Raw genomic sequence first — 15081 nt, forward strand, 5'->3', positions numbered from 1 at the left:
GCCGGCTGGGAACATTTGGGGGCTGCACATGTGCCCTGGACTATTCAGTGGATGCGCGCGCTCTGGCTGTGGGGAGAAATGGTGGCGAGCCTCTTTGGCCTTGTGTTACTCCAGCTTCCCAATTCCTGCGTGAGACAGGGTCCCGTTGACCTGTTTTGAGTCCAGTACCCATTCCTCGGGCAAGAGAGCCGAGGGCGCCTGGGCTGACAGGCCCACCCGGGCTGCGTGCAGTGGGGGCCTGTGGGAGGGAGGGAAGGGGAAGAAAACGCCCCCAAAGAAAAGTGTGTCGTTACCCCCCCACCCCAGAAGGGGGCGTGGTTACTGCTTGGGCTAGAAGGACAGATTTCCTTACTCGAGATAGGGACTGGAAAGGTGATCATTTGAGCTGCCACCAGGCCTGCTTTTGAGGTCATCACGGGCACGAATGTGGCTCTTGGTCTCAGCCTGGTCCTGGGGACACCCGCTTAACGCTGCAGCCAACGGGGCAGAGGTGGGCGTCCCTCCCTGTGGCCCGAGAGGCGGCCCCAGGGCGGGGTCCCGGCGACTTAAGCCGTTCGTCCCACCTCGGATGCCCAGGGCCAAACCGAATGCACAGGACCAGGCGAAGCTGAAAGGACCTGGGCGAGGGCACTGGGTCTGTCTTCTCGGCCCGGGGTCACCACCGGGCTTTCTTTGTCAGGGTTCTTTGCGGATGTGCCCTGGGCCAGCAGGGCAAAGGCAGAGGGGGATGCGAGGGGGCTCGAGAGTGACCCTCACGCTCTGGGTTTCCTTCCTTCCCTTCCTCGTGGGTTAGTGAGCAAGTGCTCGTGTGGAATTTCCCCTGAGTACTGTTCTCCCCAGGCACTGACCGGGGGAACAGCTCCGAGCAGCATTTTCCAGAGCATTTTCTCTGGGAGCCAGGCCCTGAGGTTGGAGTACATGCAAATTGATCGTCTGTTGGATATTCAGGAGGTGCATTAGCATATTAAAGGAGGCGGTAAGTTCCGCAGTGAATAAGGCTGCCTAGTTTTGTCTGCTTTGCATTTCCCAAACGTTTGTGACCACAGCCTGGTTTTAAAATAACACCTGTTCCCCCACGTCACCCCTGGCTCTGAGGGATGTCCCAGTGCCCTCTCACCTCCATTGCTCAGGGACACGTGGGTCCCCGGTCACCTCTTGGCACTGACAGGTCTCTGCAGGGTGAAGAGGCTGTGTTTGCTTATGGTCGATAATTCCAAAGCGAACCCGGGCCTCGCTGTAGACGGACACGCTGCTCCAGGCTTCCGTGGCAAGGTTCACCCTCCCGCCGCCAGATGCGTGTGAGGGGCTCGCGGACAGAACGTCCCGGGAGGCGGAGGCGCAGTGGGACCAGAGACGTGCAGAGGGTGGGCCCTCCTGCTGGGTCCCTAAAGCAAACGACTAACAAGAGGCAGATGGGTAACAGTGAGCAGCCGTCCCACGGCGGCCCGAGCCCCAGGCGGGCTCCACACTTAGGTGCCGCTGATGTCCGTGGTAGCCGAGGCTCACGGCCCACCTGCTCTCTAGGCGCCGTCTCCCCCTCTTACCGGTGAGGGAACTGAGATTGGGAGCCGGCTGCCTCTTGCCTGGTGTCAGACGTAGGCGGGTTCAGCTCGGTCTCCCTCGGAGCCCAGGGTTTTCCTAAACACCCGTGTGGCTGCCACTGTCTGGTCAGATGTCCCAAACCCCGGAGCCGGGGAGTTGCAGAGCCGGTCACTTCCCAGGGGGCCCAGCCGCTTAAGTGAGCACCGTCGCCCTCAGGAAGCCGGAGCCGCCCTGTCGCTGACGGGCATCGAGGGGAAGGTCACGGCGACCTTAAACGTGTTATTTCTTCTTGGGTGAGCAAGTCATCAAGACTCACAAAAAGTACAAAGATGGCGGAGGAGCTGCAGGACTCCCCAGGTGCCGTCCCGGCGTCCTCTGCTCTCCCAGAGGCAGGCCGCACGGTCAGTGTGTGGGTATCACGCGTGGACACGAGGATGCGACACGGGAGACGTCGCCGGAGCGAGTCATCCTCGGCCGTTCCTTTGGTCACTCAGTAGTAACTTTGGAGCTCTTTCTACGCAAGTGTCTAAAGCTACACCGTTCACTCCCCCAGCTTTTTCTTCTGCAGCAACAACTTCTTATTTTGAAACAGAAACGTTGCAAGAATAAGAATAGGTCAGAGAATCGTCAAATACCCTTTCTCCAGATTTATTATTTTGCCCGATTTGCTATATGCGTGTGTATAGTGTGTGCACAGCTAATGTGCGTATATAAACACATTATATGAAATATAATTTAATGACAAATACTGTAATTTTCTCTCCTGAGTCGTTTGAGGATGAGTACTGAGGATCATGTCCCTAAATACTTCCCTGCACATTTCCTAAAAGCAAACCTATTCTCTCCATAGTCGTGGTAGTTATCAACGTCTCTACGTTTAATATGGACGTACAGTCTGCCACCTGTCTTCCATTTCTGTCAGTTAACCGGATAACGTCCTACGTAGTATTTCCCCTCCCATCTAGGAGCCGGTCTAAGATCAGATATTGCATTTAGTGGTCACGTCTTTTGTTTTTTTACAGTCACCTGCTGTATTTGATGACGATGGCGTTTTTGAAGGATACGATCACTCGATAAAACGGACTGTTTCTTACTTGGGGTTTTCTGATGTCCTCTCATTATTAGATGGATGAGTGGACTTGGGCGTTTGCAGCCAGGATTCGTCGGTGAGCGTCTTCAGGGCACCTCACCTGCACCCTCACAATGTCCACCTGCCCTCGTTGGCGATGCTAACTGTGATCACCTGGTCAAGGTGTGGTCTGGTTTGTCTCCTGTAAAGTGACTGTCTTGTCCCCTTGCAACGAATACGCAGTCTGTGGGGAAGCATGTCGGACGAGGCAAATACCTGCTCCTCCTCAGTGTCCCCACCCAGACCCAGCAGCCGCTGGAGGGGTTTGCCTGAGCCGGTCTTTATTACACGGCTGCAAACTCTGATTTGCCAGCTGCGACCATCCCTCCAGGGGTACCCGTGGGCCGGACTCCCTGCTGGAAGCGAGGGTCCTCCCTTCTCCCCTATGTATGTGTTCACTCATCTAGTTATTAAGGACTCAGCAGTTCTGATTTTCCGTGTCTATAGTTTATTACTATCCCTAGTTATCTTGGCCTTCAAATGGTCCCAGCTGTGGCCAGCGGACGCCCCGTCTTGTGTCCTTGTGACATGTACCCATCGTTTGTTTGAGACTCCCTTACTTCCTGGCGTCACAAAATGCTCCGAGCTCGTCACCGACCTGCCTGCCTCAGCCCTGCGTCGGACCTCGGGGTTCTTCTATCGGGCCTGGCCCCGTGGACCAAGGTCTGCAGGCTGGCCGGGTCCTCGCCACTGGGTCTCCTGGCTTCTGCCTCCTCCATTCTTTTCACCACGGCTGGCAGGTCACAGGAGGGCCACACACTCGTTTGTCCATTGCCCTACGGATGCCTCTTCAGGTTGTTCCTCAGGTAACTCTCCGTGAATCTTCACGTTTGCGCACTCTCCGTGCCTTTGTGCAGGAGTGTCTCTCCGAGGGCGGGCGTGAGATGAGCTTGCTTGTTTGTAGGCTGTGTATTCAGATGTCACTAGATACTGATGATTTCGTCTCCACCGCGGCTCCACCGACTTGGAGCCCAGCCAGCAGGATCCCAGCGTCCTTATTCTCCTTGCCGCTGCCCGGTATTGTCAGACACACGTGTCTGCGTACCTGTGTGTGTGTTAGAGTTACATGTATGTGTACCTGTGTATCTTTATTTTTTTCATTTTGGCTGAACCCTTTTAATGGCAAACATTACGACACTACCCGTCCGGGAGACAGAAACCGCACCTGCTGTCTGAGGGGAGAGAACGTGCTCTCCTGGCTTCGCTGGGGGTGCAGTCATTAGCCGGTAACCGGAGGAGGAAAGGGGGACTCTAGGAGCCGCGGAGCAGGCAGTGCCGGGAGCGGGCACCGTCCTTAGGGCTCGGGGCAGAGCAGCGAGCGGCCCCTCTCGCCTGGGCCTGCCTGGCGCGCTGGTCTCTGGAGATTTGCGGCAGGAAGGGGCTGTCGCTAAAAAGTCCCCACGGAGGAGGTTCCCGCTCATCCTTCACGACTCAGACACCAATGCTGTACCTTCCCCGACATCGGCCTCCCTCACCGGCCCGGGGGGAGCTGGAGGGCCACGTCTGGGGCGCCTTTCCCTCTGTCCTGCCGCCCGGGCTGGTGCGGAGTGGGAGGGAACTGGCGAGCGGGCAGATGCCTGGAATGTTCTCCTGGGCCTCTCCTGCCCGCGGGACAGGCTGAGTCTTGTCCCCATGCCCGTCCCCGTCCCTGAAACTCTAGGGAGTGAGTCACTGAGCACAGACGCTCACCTCGTGGAGGAATGAAGAAACATGGCATTTTCTTACGTTCTTGTCAATTTCCGGAAAAGCAACAAACCAACCAAAAGCAAACCCCCAAGCCCCACTCAGAGGTCCTCCACCTGCCAAACACCACGGAGGTTAAGCTCCAAAGATGGGGTGTCAAGCCGGCTCCTGGCCGGGGAGCGGTGGGCCTCCCTGGGGCCTCGGGGCTGTTACAGCTGCAGGGCAGGGGGACACGGGCGTCTGAGCCGGTGACTTACCTCCAGCTCGAGCGGCGACTGCGGCGTGTCACTGGGCCGTGCGAGCCGGACCTGCCAACACCGGGCTGAGGATGGAGGACGGGAGCCTCCTGTGTCGGTTCTGTAACTCTGTACTCCCGGGGAGAGCGAGAGCGTGGGCACACTCTCCATTTCAATGCACGTATTTGACCTCTCACAGTCCGAGATGTGGCCTGGCCTGGGGAGGCCGGAGGAGCTTGGGGCCAAGGCCATGAGAGACCCTCAGAGGGCACTGGGGGCGGGGGACAGATGTGCTCCAGGGGCCTCCTCTCCTCTCTGCAGTGCCTGCTGGACCCTCTGTGCCCGGCACGGGGAGGGCTGCCTGTCTTGGCAGGAGCGGGGCTGGGCCGGGCTGGGCCGGGCTGGGCGGTGCACGGCTTTCCTCTCTCCACTAGGGGGTGGGGGAGGTTGGATGTCCGGCCCAGGCTGCAGGCCTTAAGCTCAGGGGCAAGGGAACCAGGCGGCTCAGAGCACGAGCTGAGCGCAGGCCCCGACGGGGCGAGGCCTTTGGATGAGATGCCTGTTGGAGGCAGGTCTGGCTCCGGGGGAAGGATGGGCAGTTGAAACTGGTCGAGTTTGGTCCAAGGTGGGCCAGTGAGGGTTGTACTCTGGGCGGCGGCCCCTGCCCTCCTGACCTCCCGACCTCCAGACCATTCCCAGGCTGTGCTCCATCCGGGGCAGCGCTGTCCTTGGTCCCCGGCCAGCCCTAGAAGGTTCCTGGGCCCCGGGGTGAGGACACGGGATGGTGTCTGCCTCTACAACACCCCAATATGGGGTCAGGGTGCCAGGACTGTGCATCAGACGAGCGCCAGCCAGCTCGCCTGGGAGAAGCGCAGCTCCTCCTGGCCCGGAGGCCGGCAGGTCCCTGCCCTGATCGCACGCACGCACAGAGGGCTTCCTCCCCCGTGCACCCTCCACGCCTCCCCCGCAGAGTCCCGTGGTGTGGACAGATGCCCCGTAAGGAGGCCCTGCCAATAACACCATCAGACAAGAACCTCAAACGCTCCGGCCCAAGCAGCCAGCCTTTTCATGGTCGGATGTTACCCGAAGGTAAAATTTAGAAAATTGGGAGCAATAACTTGCACGCTGTGTCCTGTGGGCCAGTCATCCGCACGGCATGGGAGAAGGTGACGGAAGGCCAGCGGGCTATTTCTGTCAGGGGCGGATGCACTCACACCTTTACGCTCACACCTTTACGCTCGCGGGCTCTCTGGACCCTACTCAGCTGCTTCCCTCTGCGTGTGTCCATGTGTCCTAGGGGCTAGGCACCCGGCAGGGGGTGGGAGGGGCAGAAGACAAAAGGCCCCAAAGCTGGAACCACACAGTCTTGTTCCCCAATGACTCCCTCACCTCATACTCTCCTTGAAGGGGGTGCTGGTGGCAAGCACCCCTCTGGAGCCGTATGTCATGGGTTGGCTACCATTTTCCTAGGAAATATAAACAAAAAATAAAAATAAATAATACAAGTAATGCAAGGAAACCATATAGCCCTGACCGGTTTGGCTCAGTGGATAGAGCATCAGCCTGCGGACTGAAGGGTCCTGGGTTCGATTCTGGTCAAGGGCATGTACCTTGGTTGTGGGCTCCATCCCCAGTAGGGGTTGTGCAGGAGGCAGCTGATCGATGTTTCTCTCTCACTGATTTGTCCCTCGCCCTTCCTCTCTGTAAAATCAATAAAATGTATTTTAAAAACCCCACAAATAATATAAATAAATAACTAGTTTAATAATATGTATGCAACTAAGCCCGAACCGACGATGATCTTGCATCTGTTCAGTGGGGAGCCCGCCTGCCGCCCTCGGGGGGCCCGGCTCTCGGTGGAGTTGGACTGACCCGTGTGCTTCCCTGAATCCTCTCTGGATGTGGGGTCTCCCCCCGGAGATGTGAGGAGACCTGGGTTGGGAAGAGCCTGACTACCGCCTGGCATCCCTGGGCCTGGTGTGCCCGGCGAGGGCCGACCTGCCGTCCACGGGGCAGGGGCCAGAGGCTCAGGGGCAGAACCGACGGTGCGTGGCCCTCCTGGACCTGAGCTTTGAGAAAATGAACACTTTTCCCGCTTTCGCAAACTTCTTTTCCTCCTTTGCTTACATGTATTCTTCTGGCCTTCCTGTGGGGCGGTTTCAGATGGGATCCTTCAGGTCGTAGGAGAGTGGATCAGTCTCATATCCTATCGGATCTTCAGCATTTTCCCCAGCTTCTCGGCCAAATGTTTGGGAATGTTTGCTTGCCAAAGGCCGCGGTTCATTTATCTATTTCTGCGGCAGACATACATTCAGTGCTGACCGTATGCAAAGCAAGAGGGAGCAGGCGCACATAAATATATACAGAGTCTTCTGGGCGTTAATGAATGATTCTCTGAATAAATCGCGTGAGCCAGAGTTCCAGCCCCAAATGGCCAGCATCGTGTGTTTGACAAAGAACATTCTTTCCATGAAGTGGTTTTTAGAAATTATCTTAATTTTTAATTCCTTTCCTTTCACCCATCCTCCCCTGCCCCTCCCTTGTGGCAGCCGTCAGCTTGTTCCCTATATGTGGGTCTGTTTCTGTTTTGTTTGTTCATATAATGTTTTTAGATGCCACATAGAAGTGAACAAACCCTATCCTTTTAGAAAAGTGGTTTTTAAACAGTTTACACTCAATGATCTCAATGATCTCGTTGCTTACCTACCGGGTCAATCATTAAACAGGAGCATCCGGACTTGGGACAAGGTGACGTGTGGCGTCTTTGACTCTCTGATGTCTGTCCGATGTTCAGGGCCCTCCCCCAGCTCTGGCCACAAAGCCTTTCTCTGTCCTTCCTCCGGATCACATTGCTCAGGGCTCAGACCCTTCATGCACTAGTGCAGGGGTCCTCAAACTTTTTAAACAGGGGGCCAGTTCACTGTCCCTCAGACCGTTGGAGGGCCGGACTATAGTTTAAAAAAAAACTATGAACAAATTCCTATGCACACTGCACATATCTTATTTTGAAGTAAAAAAACAAAACGGGAACAAATACAATATTTGTATTTGCATGTGGCCCGCGGGCCGTAGTTTGAGGACCCCTGTGCTAGCGCAACCCCGTCCAGCAAACATTTCCTGCCTCTCGTGTCTTAGCGTCTCCCATGGGACAGACTTCCTTCTGGAACCCACCTTCTGCACAAAAACTCCCTCAGGAAACCTTCTCCTTAGCTGCCCACCGGGCGGGTCTCTCCAAGAAAGCAGCCCCCCCCCCTTCTGTGAGAGTTCTGCGTGCGAGAGGGTTAGCTGCAGTCATTCCCGAGCGAGAGGACGCTCTGTGCTCACAGCCTCCCCAACACGCCCTGAGCGGCTGGGTTGGAAATGCAGGAACAATGGGGAAAATCCCCAGGTGGTTCAAGGCCGGTGCTGATACATTTCTTTTACAATCCCCTCCTTCAGTTGAAAATGGTTCATGAGGAATGAAATTCTGCCTCCGTGCTAGGTCAGCAATCACAAGGGGCTGTTGTCTGCATCCTGGGAAGAGTCAATCCTACAGTAAGAGGAGCCGCGGTAATTCTGGTGCTGACCGTAGACATGCACGTCCCAGGGAAAACGGTGTCTTGCCCGAAGGACTTGAATGAACCAAGGAGACTTCCTTTCCAGCACATGGGTGTGTGTGTCTGAGCAGGAGGCCGTGATGGGTTTCGCAGTCGTGCTGTATTATTTCTGGAGGGTAGAGCCTGCTGGGGAGGATCTCCAGGGAGACAGAGTGGGGAGGAGGTTTGAGTGGATCAAGCCATTGGCGTCCTGTTCACGCTTTTCTCCTGTGTCTAACTTGTCCCTTAACTGAGATGTCGTGTTGTTCTGTGGCCTAAATGTTTTGTGCCGGCCTCCAGTGAGAGGGAATCTATTTTTGGTGGAGGACGGATGATAGTCCAATAGGAGTTGTGAGAGAAGCCTGGTGAAATTCACCGGCACTGCTATTCAGGCAGCATTTACTGAGCAGCTACTATGTGCCAGGTGTGTGAGTGTGTGTGTGTGTGAGTGTGTGTATGTGAGTGTGTGAGTGTGTGCGTGTGTGAGTGTGCATTTGAGTGTGCGTGAGTGCGTGTGTGTGCATGTATGTGTGTGAGTGTGAGAGTGTGTGTGCATGTGTGTGTGTGTGAGTGTGCGTTTGAATGTGCGTGAGTGCATGTGTGCATGTGTGTGAGTGTGTGTGAGAGTGTGCGTGAGCGCGTGTGTGTGCATGTGTGCGTGTGTGAGTGTGTGTGTGTGAGTGTGTGTGTGCGAGTGTATGTGTGTGAGTGTGTGTGTGAGTGTGTGTGTGTGAGTGTATGTGTGAGAGTGTGTGTGTGTGCGTGTGTGTGAGTGTGTATGTGTGTGAGTGTGTGTGCGTGCGTGTGTGTGTGTGAGTGTGTGTGAGTGTGTGTGCGTGTGTGTGAGTGTGTGTGTGAGTGTGTGTGAGTGTGTGAGAGTGTGTGTGCACGTGAGTGTGAGTGTGTGCGTTTGAATGTGCGTGAGTGCGTGTGTGCATGTGTGTGTGTGTGTGTGAGAGTGTGCGTGAGTGCGTGTGTGTGCGTGTGTGTGTGTGTGCATGTGTGTATGAGTTCTAGCCCCAGGGAGCTGCACAGAGCGCCGAGGCTCTCTGGTTTTCTCTCTTCGCTGTTTCACCTCTTTCTCAGCATCGCACATCGGTATCTGCAGCTTGCGAATAGCATTTTCCCTTCAAGCTGACCTCCTCCTTCCTCTGAAAACCTGAGTCTCATCCTGCACCAAGCAGTGCTGATGGAGAACCAAGCCATCCGGTCCCGGAACCCTGTGGAATCTGCCTTCCGCCTTTTCTTCTCGAGTTTGAAGATGCAGTTGTTTTCTCCCAGGGAAACGAGGGCGCGCGCTGCTGTGTTCTGTTTCTGTGGGTGAGAGTAGGTTATGGTTTTAGAATGTCGTCCTGGTCCAGCAAGTTTTGCAACACAATGACCTCATCTGGATGAACTCCGATTCTGTGGGCTTTCAAAAAAAAAAGGCACAGAAGATGAATTGGAGAGGTTCCTTGGAACTGCTGATACGACTTTGTCTTATTTGATGTGTCTTTGGTTCTTGTGGATTTAAAATGTTTGTTTCCTGGTTGACTCCTTGAAAATGATGATTGGATTGGTTTCACATTGGGTATTTATTTAAGAAATAAACACAGATTTTTAATTACAAAAAAATGCAGAAGAGCATAGGGAAAATTAAAATAGCCTGTAATCAGATGTTTAAAAATTAAATGTGGATGTACCCTATGTTTATTTATAAAAGTGGGTTCACAGTGTACAAACCACTTGTAACCAGTGTCTTCCAGCAGATATGTCACAAACAATCCGTGTTGTTTCGTATTTTCTCTGTCGTCATTGTGACAGCCTCCTCTTATGCCTGTGAATAAAGCCCTAATATATCACACCCGCCCCGCAGTGTGCGGACAGCGAGGCCATTTCCAACGTCTTGCTTTCATAAGCGATGCTTCGCTGGCTCTCTGGGTGCGCGTATCTTCAGCCAGGACGATTTTCCTTAGGAACAGATGCTGAGGAGTGGAACCGCGGGGGCAAATGCTGTGCATATTTTAAGTTATCAATAGGTTTTGCAATATTGCCCTCTGGAAGGTTTTTCCAATTCACCCTTCTGTGACCGGTGTTTGAGATGGTCCTCAACAAGCTTTTGTGGTTGTTGTTGTTAATCCTCACCCCAGGATATGTTTTCCATTGCTTTTTAGAGCAAGTGGAAGGGAGGGAAGGAGGGAAGGGGAGGAGGGGAGGGAGGGAGGGAGGGAGGGAGAGAGGGAGAGAGAGAAAGAGAGAGAGAGAGAGAGAGAGAGAGAGAGAGAGATCTATTGGCTGCTATCTGCGTGCACCCAGACTGGGGCAGGGATGAGAGGGATGAGCCTGCAACACAGGTACGCGGCCTTGACTGGGGAATCGAACCCACGACCCTTCAGTGTCCACTGAGCACACCAGCCAGGCTCAACAAGCATTATTAAAAAATTTGAACCATATTCGCTAGTTTGATAGATGGAAACATTATCTGACTTTTTGATGTGTGTCCTCAATTAACTAGTGGGGGTGAGTATTTTATGCTTCTTGGCCATTTGTATTTCTTCTCTCATGAATTGCTTATGTGTGTCTTTTGCTCCTTTTTCTACTGGAATGTGGTTTTCCCCTAAATGCTTTTTATATGTTAAGATAGGAAATACGATATCTTTACCATATGCAGTATGGTAAATATTGCCCCCTCCTAACATGAAGTAGTTTCTTTCTTTTACAAATAGAAGTTTTCCAGTTGTATGCAGTTTAAGTCCGCTGTGGTTTCTGCCCTTATCGTATGCCTAGCTCAGAGTACATATATGTGTGTGTGCATTTCAGCCTTTACTGTAGACATACATGCAATGCGTGCACCTCCTCGCGAAGGCTCCCCAGGGCGGTACAAGGAAAGCAGAGCAGCTCTGCTGGCCCGTGGAAGCCTTTGGTCTCTAAAGCGGGTGTGATTGGTCTTTGGTCAAGGTTGGTTTCACTTGTTTGTGAGGGTGCGTGGGGCCAACGGCAGTGGGTGTTCACCCGCCTCCTGTTCAGTCCGAGGCCGGGGAGGGTGGGCAGGTGTTGACGGCTGGGGCCTCGCGGTTCCCGCTCTGGTGCCTGAAAGCCGTTGTCCGGAGGCCGGGTGGACTGAGGACGGGTGGACTGAGGACGGGTGGACTGAGGACGGGACAGGCGAGCTGGCCCAGCGGGCTCTGCACCAGGGCCGCAATCTGGTGCCTCGTGCTTTGTGAGGATCAGGACTTTAAAGAGGGGACGCGCCCGAGGGGGCCCTCCACGCCCGCACCGGGTGGCCGAGATCCACGCCTGCCCTTGGCTGCTGGTGACCAAGCCCCAGAGGCACGGGCCTGAGGTCACTCGGGCGGGCGGGGCCAGGACCAGGCTCTGTCCTCGGGGCTGGGCAGGTTCTGTGATTGTAACGGTCAGCCCGTCAGCCGCGAAAAGCTTTCCTAGTACCAGGGGCCGGATGCTCTGAACGTTTCTGAACCATCCTTACGGAGGATTAACATAGTCACACGTTTAAACCACATTCTCTGCCCACCGTTCCTTAGAGCGCTGTCCCCCCACAGAGCCCCGGGGGCACCGCGCTCCTCCCCCGGATCATCGGGGGGATGTCTCGCTCATCCACCGCAGTTTGAGGTGTGATTTTGGTTCCGGTTTAGGTGGCTCAGACAGGTCTGCTTTTTTTTTTTCTTCTGGAATAAAACACTGGTGTGTTTCATTGTTTGGTAACCCAGTTAGGCTCGGGCCCAGCTCAGGGCCGTGTGTGTGTGCGTGTGTGTGTGTGTGTGTGTGTGTATGTGTGTGGAGGGGGGGGAACTGAGTGTGCGCTCCTGTGACCTGCATTCCGCCTGCTCGGGGGAGAATGGCTCCTCTGCTGGTCAGCTGCCCTCCCGCTCCCAGGAGAGCCGGCTGGCCGTTCCCCGTGAGTGTCATGTCGCCTCTCCTCTGGCCAGGTGGTGAATGGCGCTGGGGGAGGGGGGCAGTCATCAGCGGGGCGCCGGCCCCTCCATGGCAACCTGCGCTGCCGCCCAGCCGGGTCTCCCTCACGCCTGACTGCACCTTCCCCACACCCGCTCACCACGGGCGAATCGCAGCAGATGTCGGGGAAGGATCGACAAGTGACGCGTGACACCGGGCTGAGGGGGCGACCCAGAAGTTTAACGTCTCAGAGAACCAGGTCCTGGCTCCTCGGGCTGGCGGGCCCCTGGCCAGTGACTTCTCTTCTTCGGGCTCCCGTTCCTCCTGTGGAAATGGGGGTACGGAGACAAGGACCGCGCTCCTCCCGCCGTGGGACGCGGCGAGCATCCGTGGGAGCTCGCACGACTGCCTGGACCGTGGGAATGCGCTTAGCTTAGCCGCTCTCAGGAGCTTCCGGGGACACAACACGTGCCTGGGGGTGACCTGGAAATATCGAGGCATCGCAGGAACCAGTGCCCGGACAGGCGATGCTGCAGGAGCTGGGAGGAAGGGCAGGGTGCTGGCGCCCCAGGGCAGCTGCGAAGGAGATGCCGTGGAAAAGGCCACGGCAGACGGTGCGCTGCCTTCTGCTCAGAGCCGGGAGCTCTCCACTCGCCTGTCCACCGTGTTTGAGATGTGGAGGGCCTCGCCCAAAGCCGAAGGATAAATGGCAGCTCCTCTCTTGTATGCGATCAGTGTTTCTATTAGTTACTAGGTTGCCAGGGACAGAGGAAGGCAGCTCACACCGCAGAAAACCAGGATGGGAACAGCAGAATCCCAGCCGCCTAGGGGAGTGCCTCAACCTCCCCCCGCCCCACAGACCCGCCCGCGCTGGCTCCTGGCCTGTCCGGCCTGCGTGCTCCCAGCTTCCCGCCCCGCAGGAGGAAGGCCCTCTAACCCCACGGCCACCAGCAGGTCTCAGTGGCCTGGCTGTGGTCACGGGTCCCCCAACCCTTCCCTGGGGCCAAGGGTTTCTGTATGTATTTCGTCGCTCACCGGTGACAGGGCCCGGGGGGTTCTTACCGGTAGGAACAGACAAGAGCAGCATGCCCGCCGAATGCCAGTGGTCAGATTGTCCCAGTCGGGGGGGGGGGCACCCACAGAGGGACCACCGCCAGGCAGGAGGCCCCGCTTTGCCTGGCGGCCTGAGTCAACGCGTGTCCGGTGCCAGCAAAGGAAGAAGTGCCGCTCTGGCTGCCGAGCCCCGAGCAGGAGACGAGAGTGCCCATTGTGTGGTCCTGGCGCGTGGCGCTGCGGGCCGGTCCAAGCCGGGGCTGGAGCGCTGCCCATTGGAGTTCCCGGTCACTGGACCATGGGAGTTGAACTGGTGACCCGGAACATTCCAGGGCAGCGTGGACAGCTGGAGGCGGGGAGGGACCGTGTGCCCCGTGTGGCCGGCCTGCAGCCCCGGGCTTGGAGTGGGGGGAAGCCTGCGTCCCTGTCACCCCGGCTGCCCGCTGGGGCAGGCGCTAAGCTGGCTTCCCTTCCCGTGGGACAGGCTGGGTGCTAGGCACTCTGGAGGCAGCTTCCTCACTGCTCGGCGGCTGCCAGGAGGAAGCAGGGAGACAACAGCTTGCGTCGCTGCCGTGAGGTCTCCTGGGGGTTGGTGGAAAGGCGACCGCCAGGTCCCCGTCCCCCGCTCAGGCCCACCTGGCCTGGGCCTCTATGCACCTGGCGTCTCAAGTCCTGTCACTCGGAGGATCTGTGTGCAGTTGATTAACGAGGTGAGTGCCCCCAAGGGAAGGCAGTGACAGATGCGAACAGGACATGAAGCCAAGCCAGAGAGCGACTTGTGACAGTGCCATGATGGTGGCTCAGCCCCTGCAGGGACTCTGGGGTGTAACTGGCCGCTCAGAGTTGGTTCTGAGCCAGAGAGCTGGGCTTTCATACCCGACTGACCTTCGGTCATCAGCGAAGGGCCACCCAGAGGACCGTTACTCCTACGCACCTCTCGAAGCTTCAGGCTTTTAGGGCAAAACACGTGGGAGGAGGGAGATGGGTACCAGACACAGCAAATGGCACTGGGCGCCGGTGTGGTCGGGCTGGGGCCGTTTCTTCTGTTCACAAAACTCCGTCACCTCGGTTCTTGCTGAGAGCCCGGGAGCAGACTTCCTCCCCGCGGGGGCGAGTCCAGGAAACACCTGAGTCTGTGTCTCAGGCCCCTGAGTTACCTGGTGCAAGAAAACAGAGCTAATCGCAATCATTTCATCACGCTGAGCAGGACAGGAGGAGAGCCTGCTTCAGGCCTGGCTGCATCCAGGCGTCCAAGTGGCACAGCAGGGACTCTCCCTGTCTCTCGGCTCTGCCTTCCTCTGTGCTGACCCCATCCTCAGGCTGGTGCTCCCCTGGTGGTGGCGGGATGGCCACCGGCATCACTGGGCAGATTTAAGCCATGGGGTCTCTGCAGAGGAGAAAAGGTGCATGCTATTCCAGCTCCCAGGAGGGCGTGCGTGAGACGCAGCTGCGACCCGGGGGTCGTTAGAGATCTGTATGCCTGTTCGGGGGAGGGGGGGCAAATGCGGTTCTGCTCCTTGGGGGAACTTCTGCTTTGCTTTCCATCTGTAGCTACTGTTCAAAGAGGCGAGGCCTTTCCTGTTTCCTTAGGCTATACTTCTCACTTCCATTTGCCTAGTCCCGTGGTCGGCAAACCGCAGCTCGCGAGCCACATGCGGCTCTTTGGGCCCTTCAGTGTGGCTCTTCCACAAAATACCACGTGCAGGCGCGCACGTACAGTGCGATTGAAACTTCGTGGCCCATGCGCAGAAGTCAGTATTTTGTGGAAGAGCCGGTATTTTGTGGAAGAGCCACAACTCAAGGGGCCAAAGAGCCGCATGTGGCTCGTGAGCCGTGGTTTGCCGAGCCGCAGTTTGCCGACCGCTGGCCTAGTCAGTCAACAAGCATTCATGGGCCCTGCGCTGGGTGCTGGAGACATACTGGTAGATGGTTTTAATCAGAATCCTGACCCCTGGGAGAAACGTACTGGTTC

The sequence above is a fragment of the Myotis lucifugus genome, unplaced genomic scaffold (assembly GCF_000147115.1).
Source record: "Myotis lucifugus unplaced genomic scaffold, Myoluc2.0 scaffold_208, whole genome shotgun sequence".
In the NCBI taxonomy this organism is placed as follows: Eukaryota; Metazoa; Chordata; class Mammalia; order Chiroptera; family Vespertilionidae; genus Myotis; species Myotis lucifugus.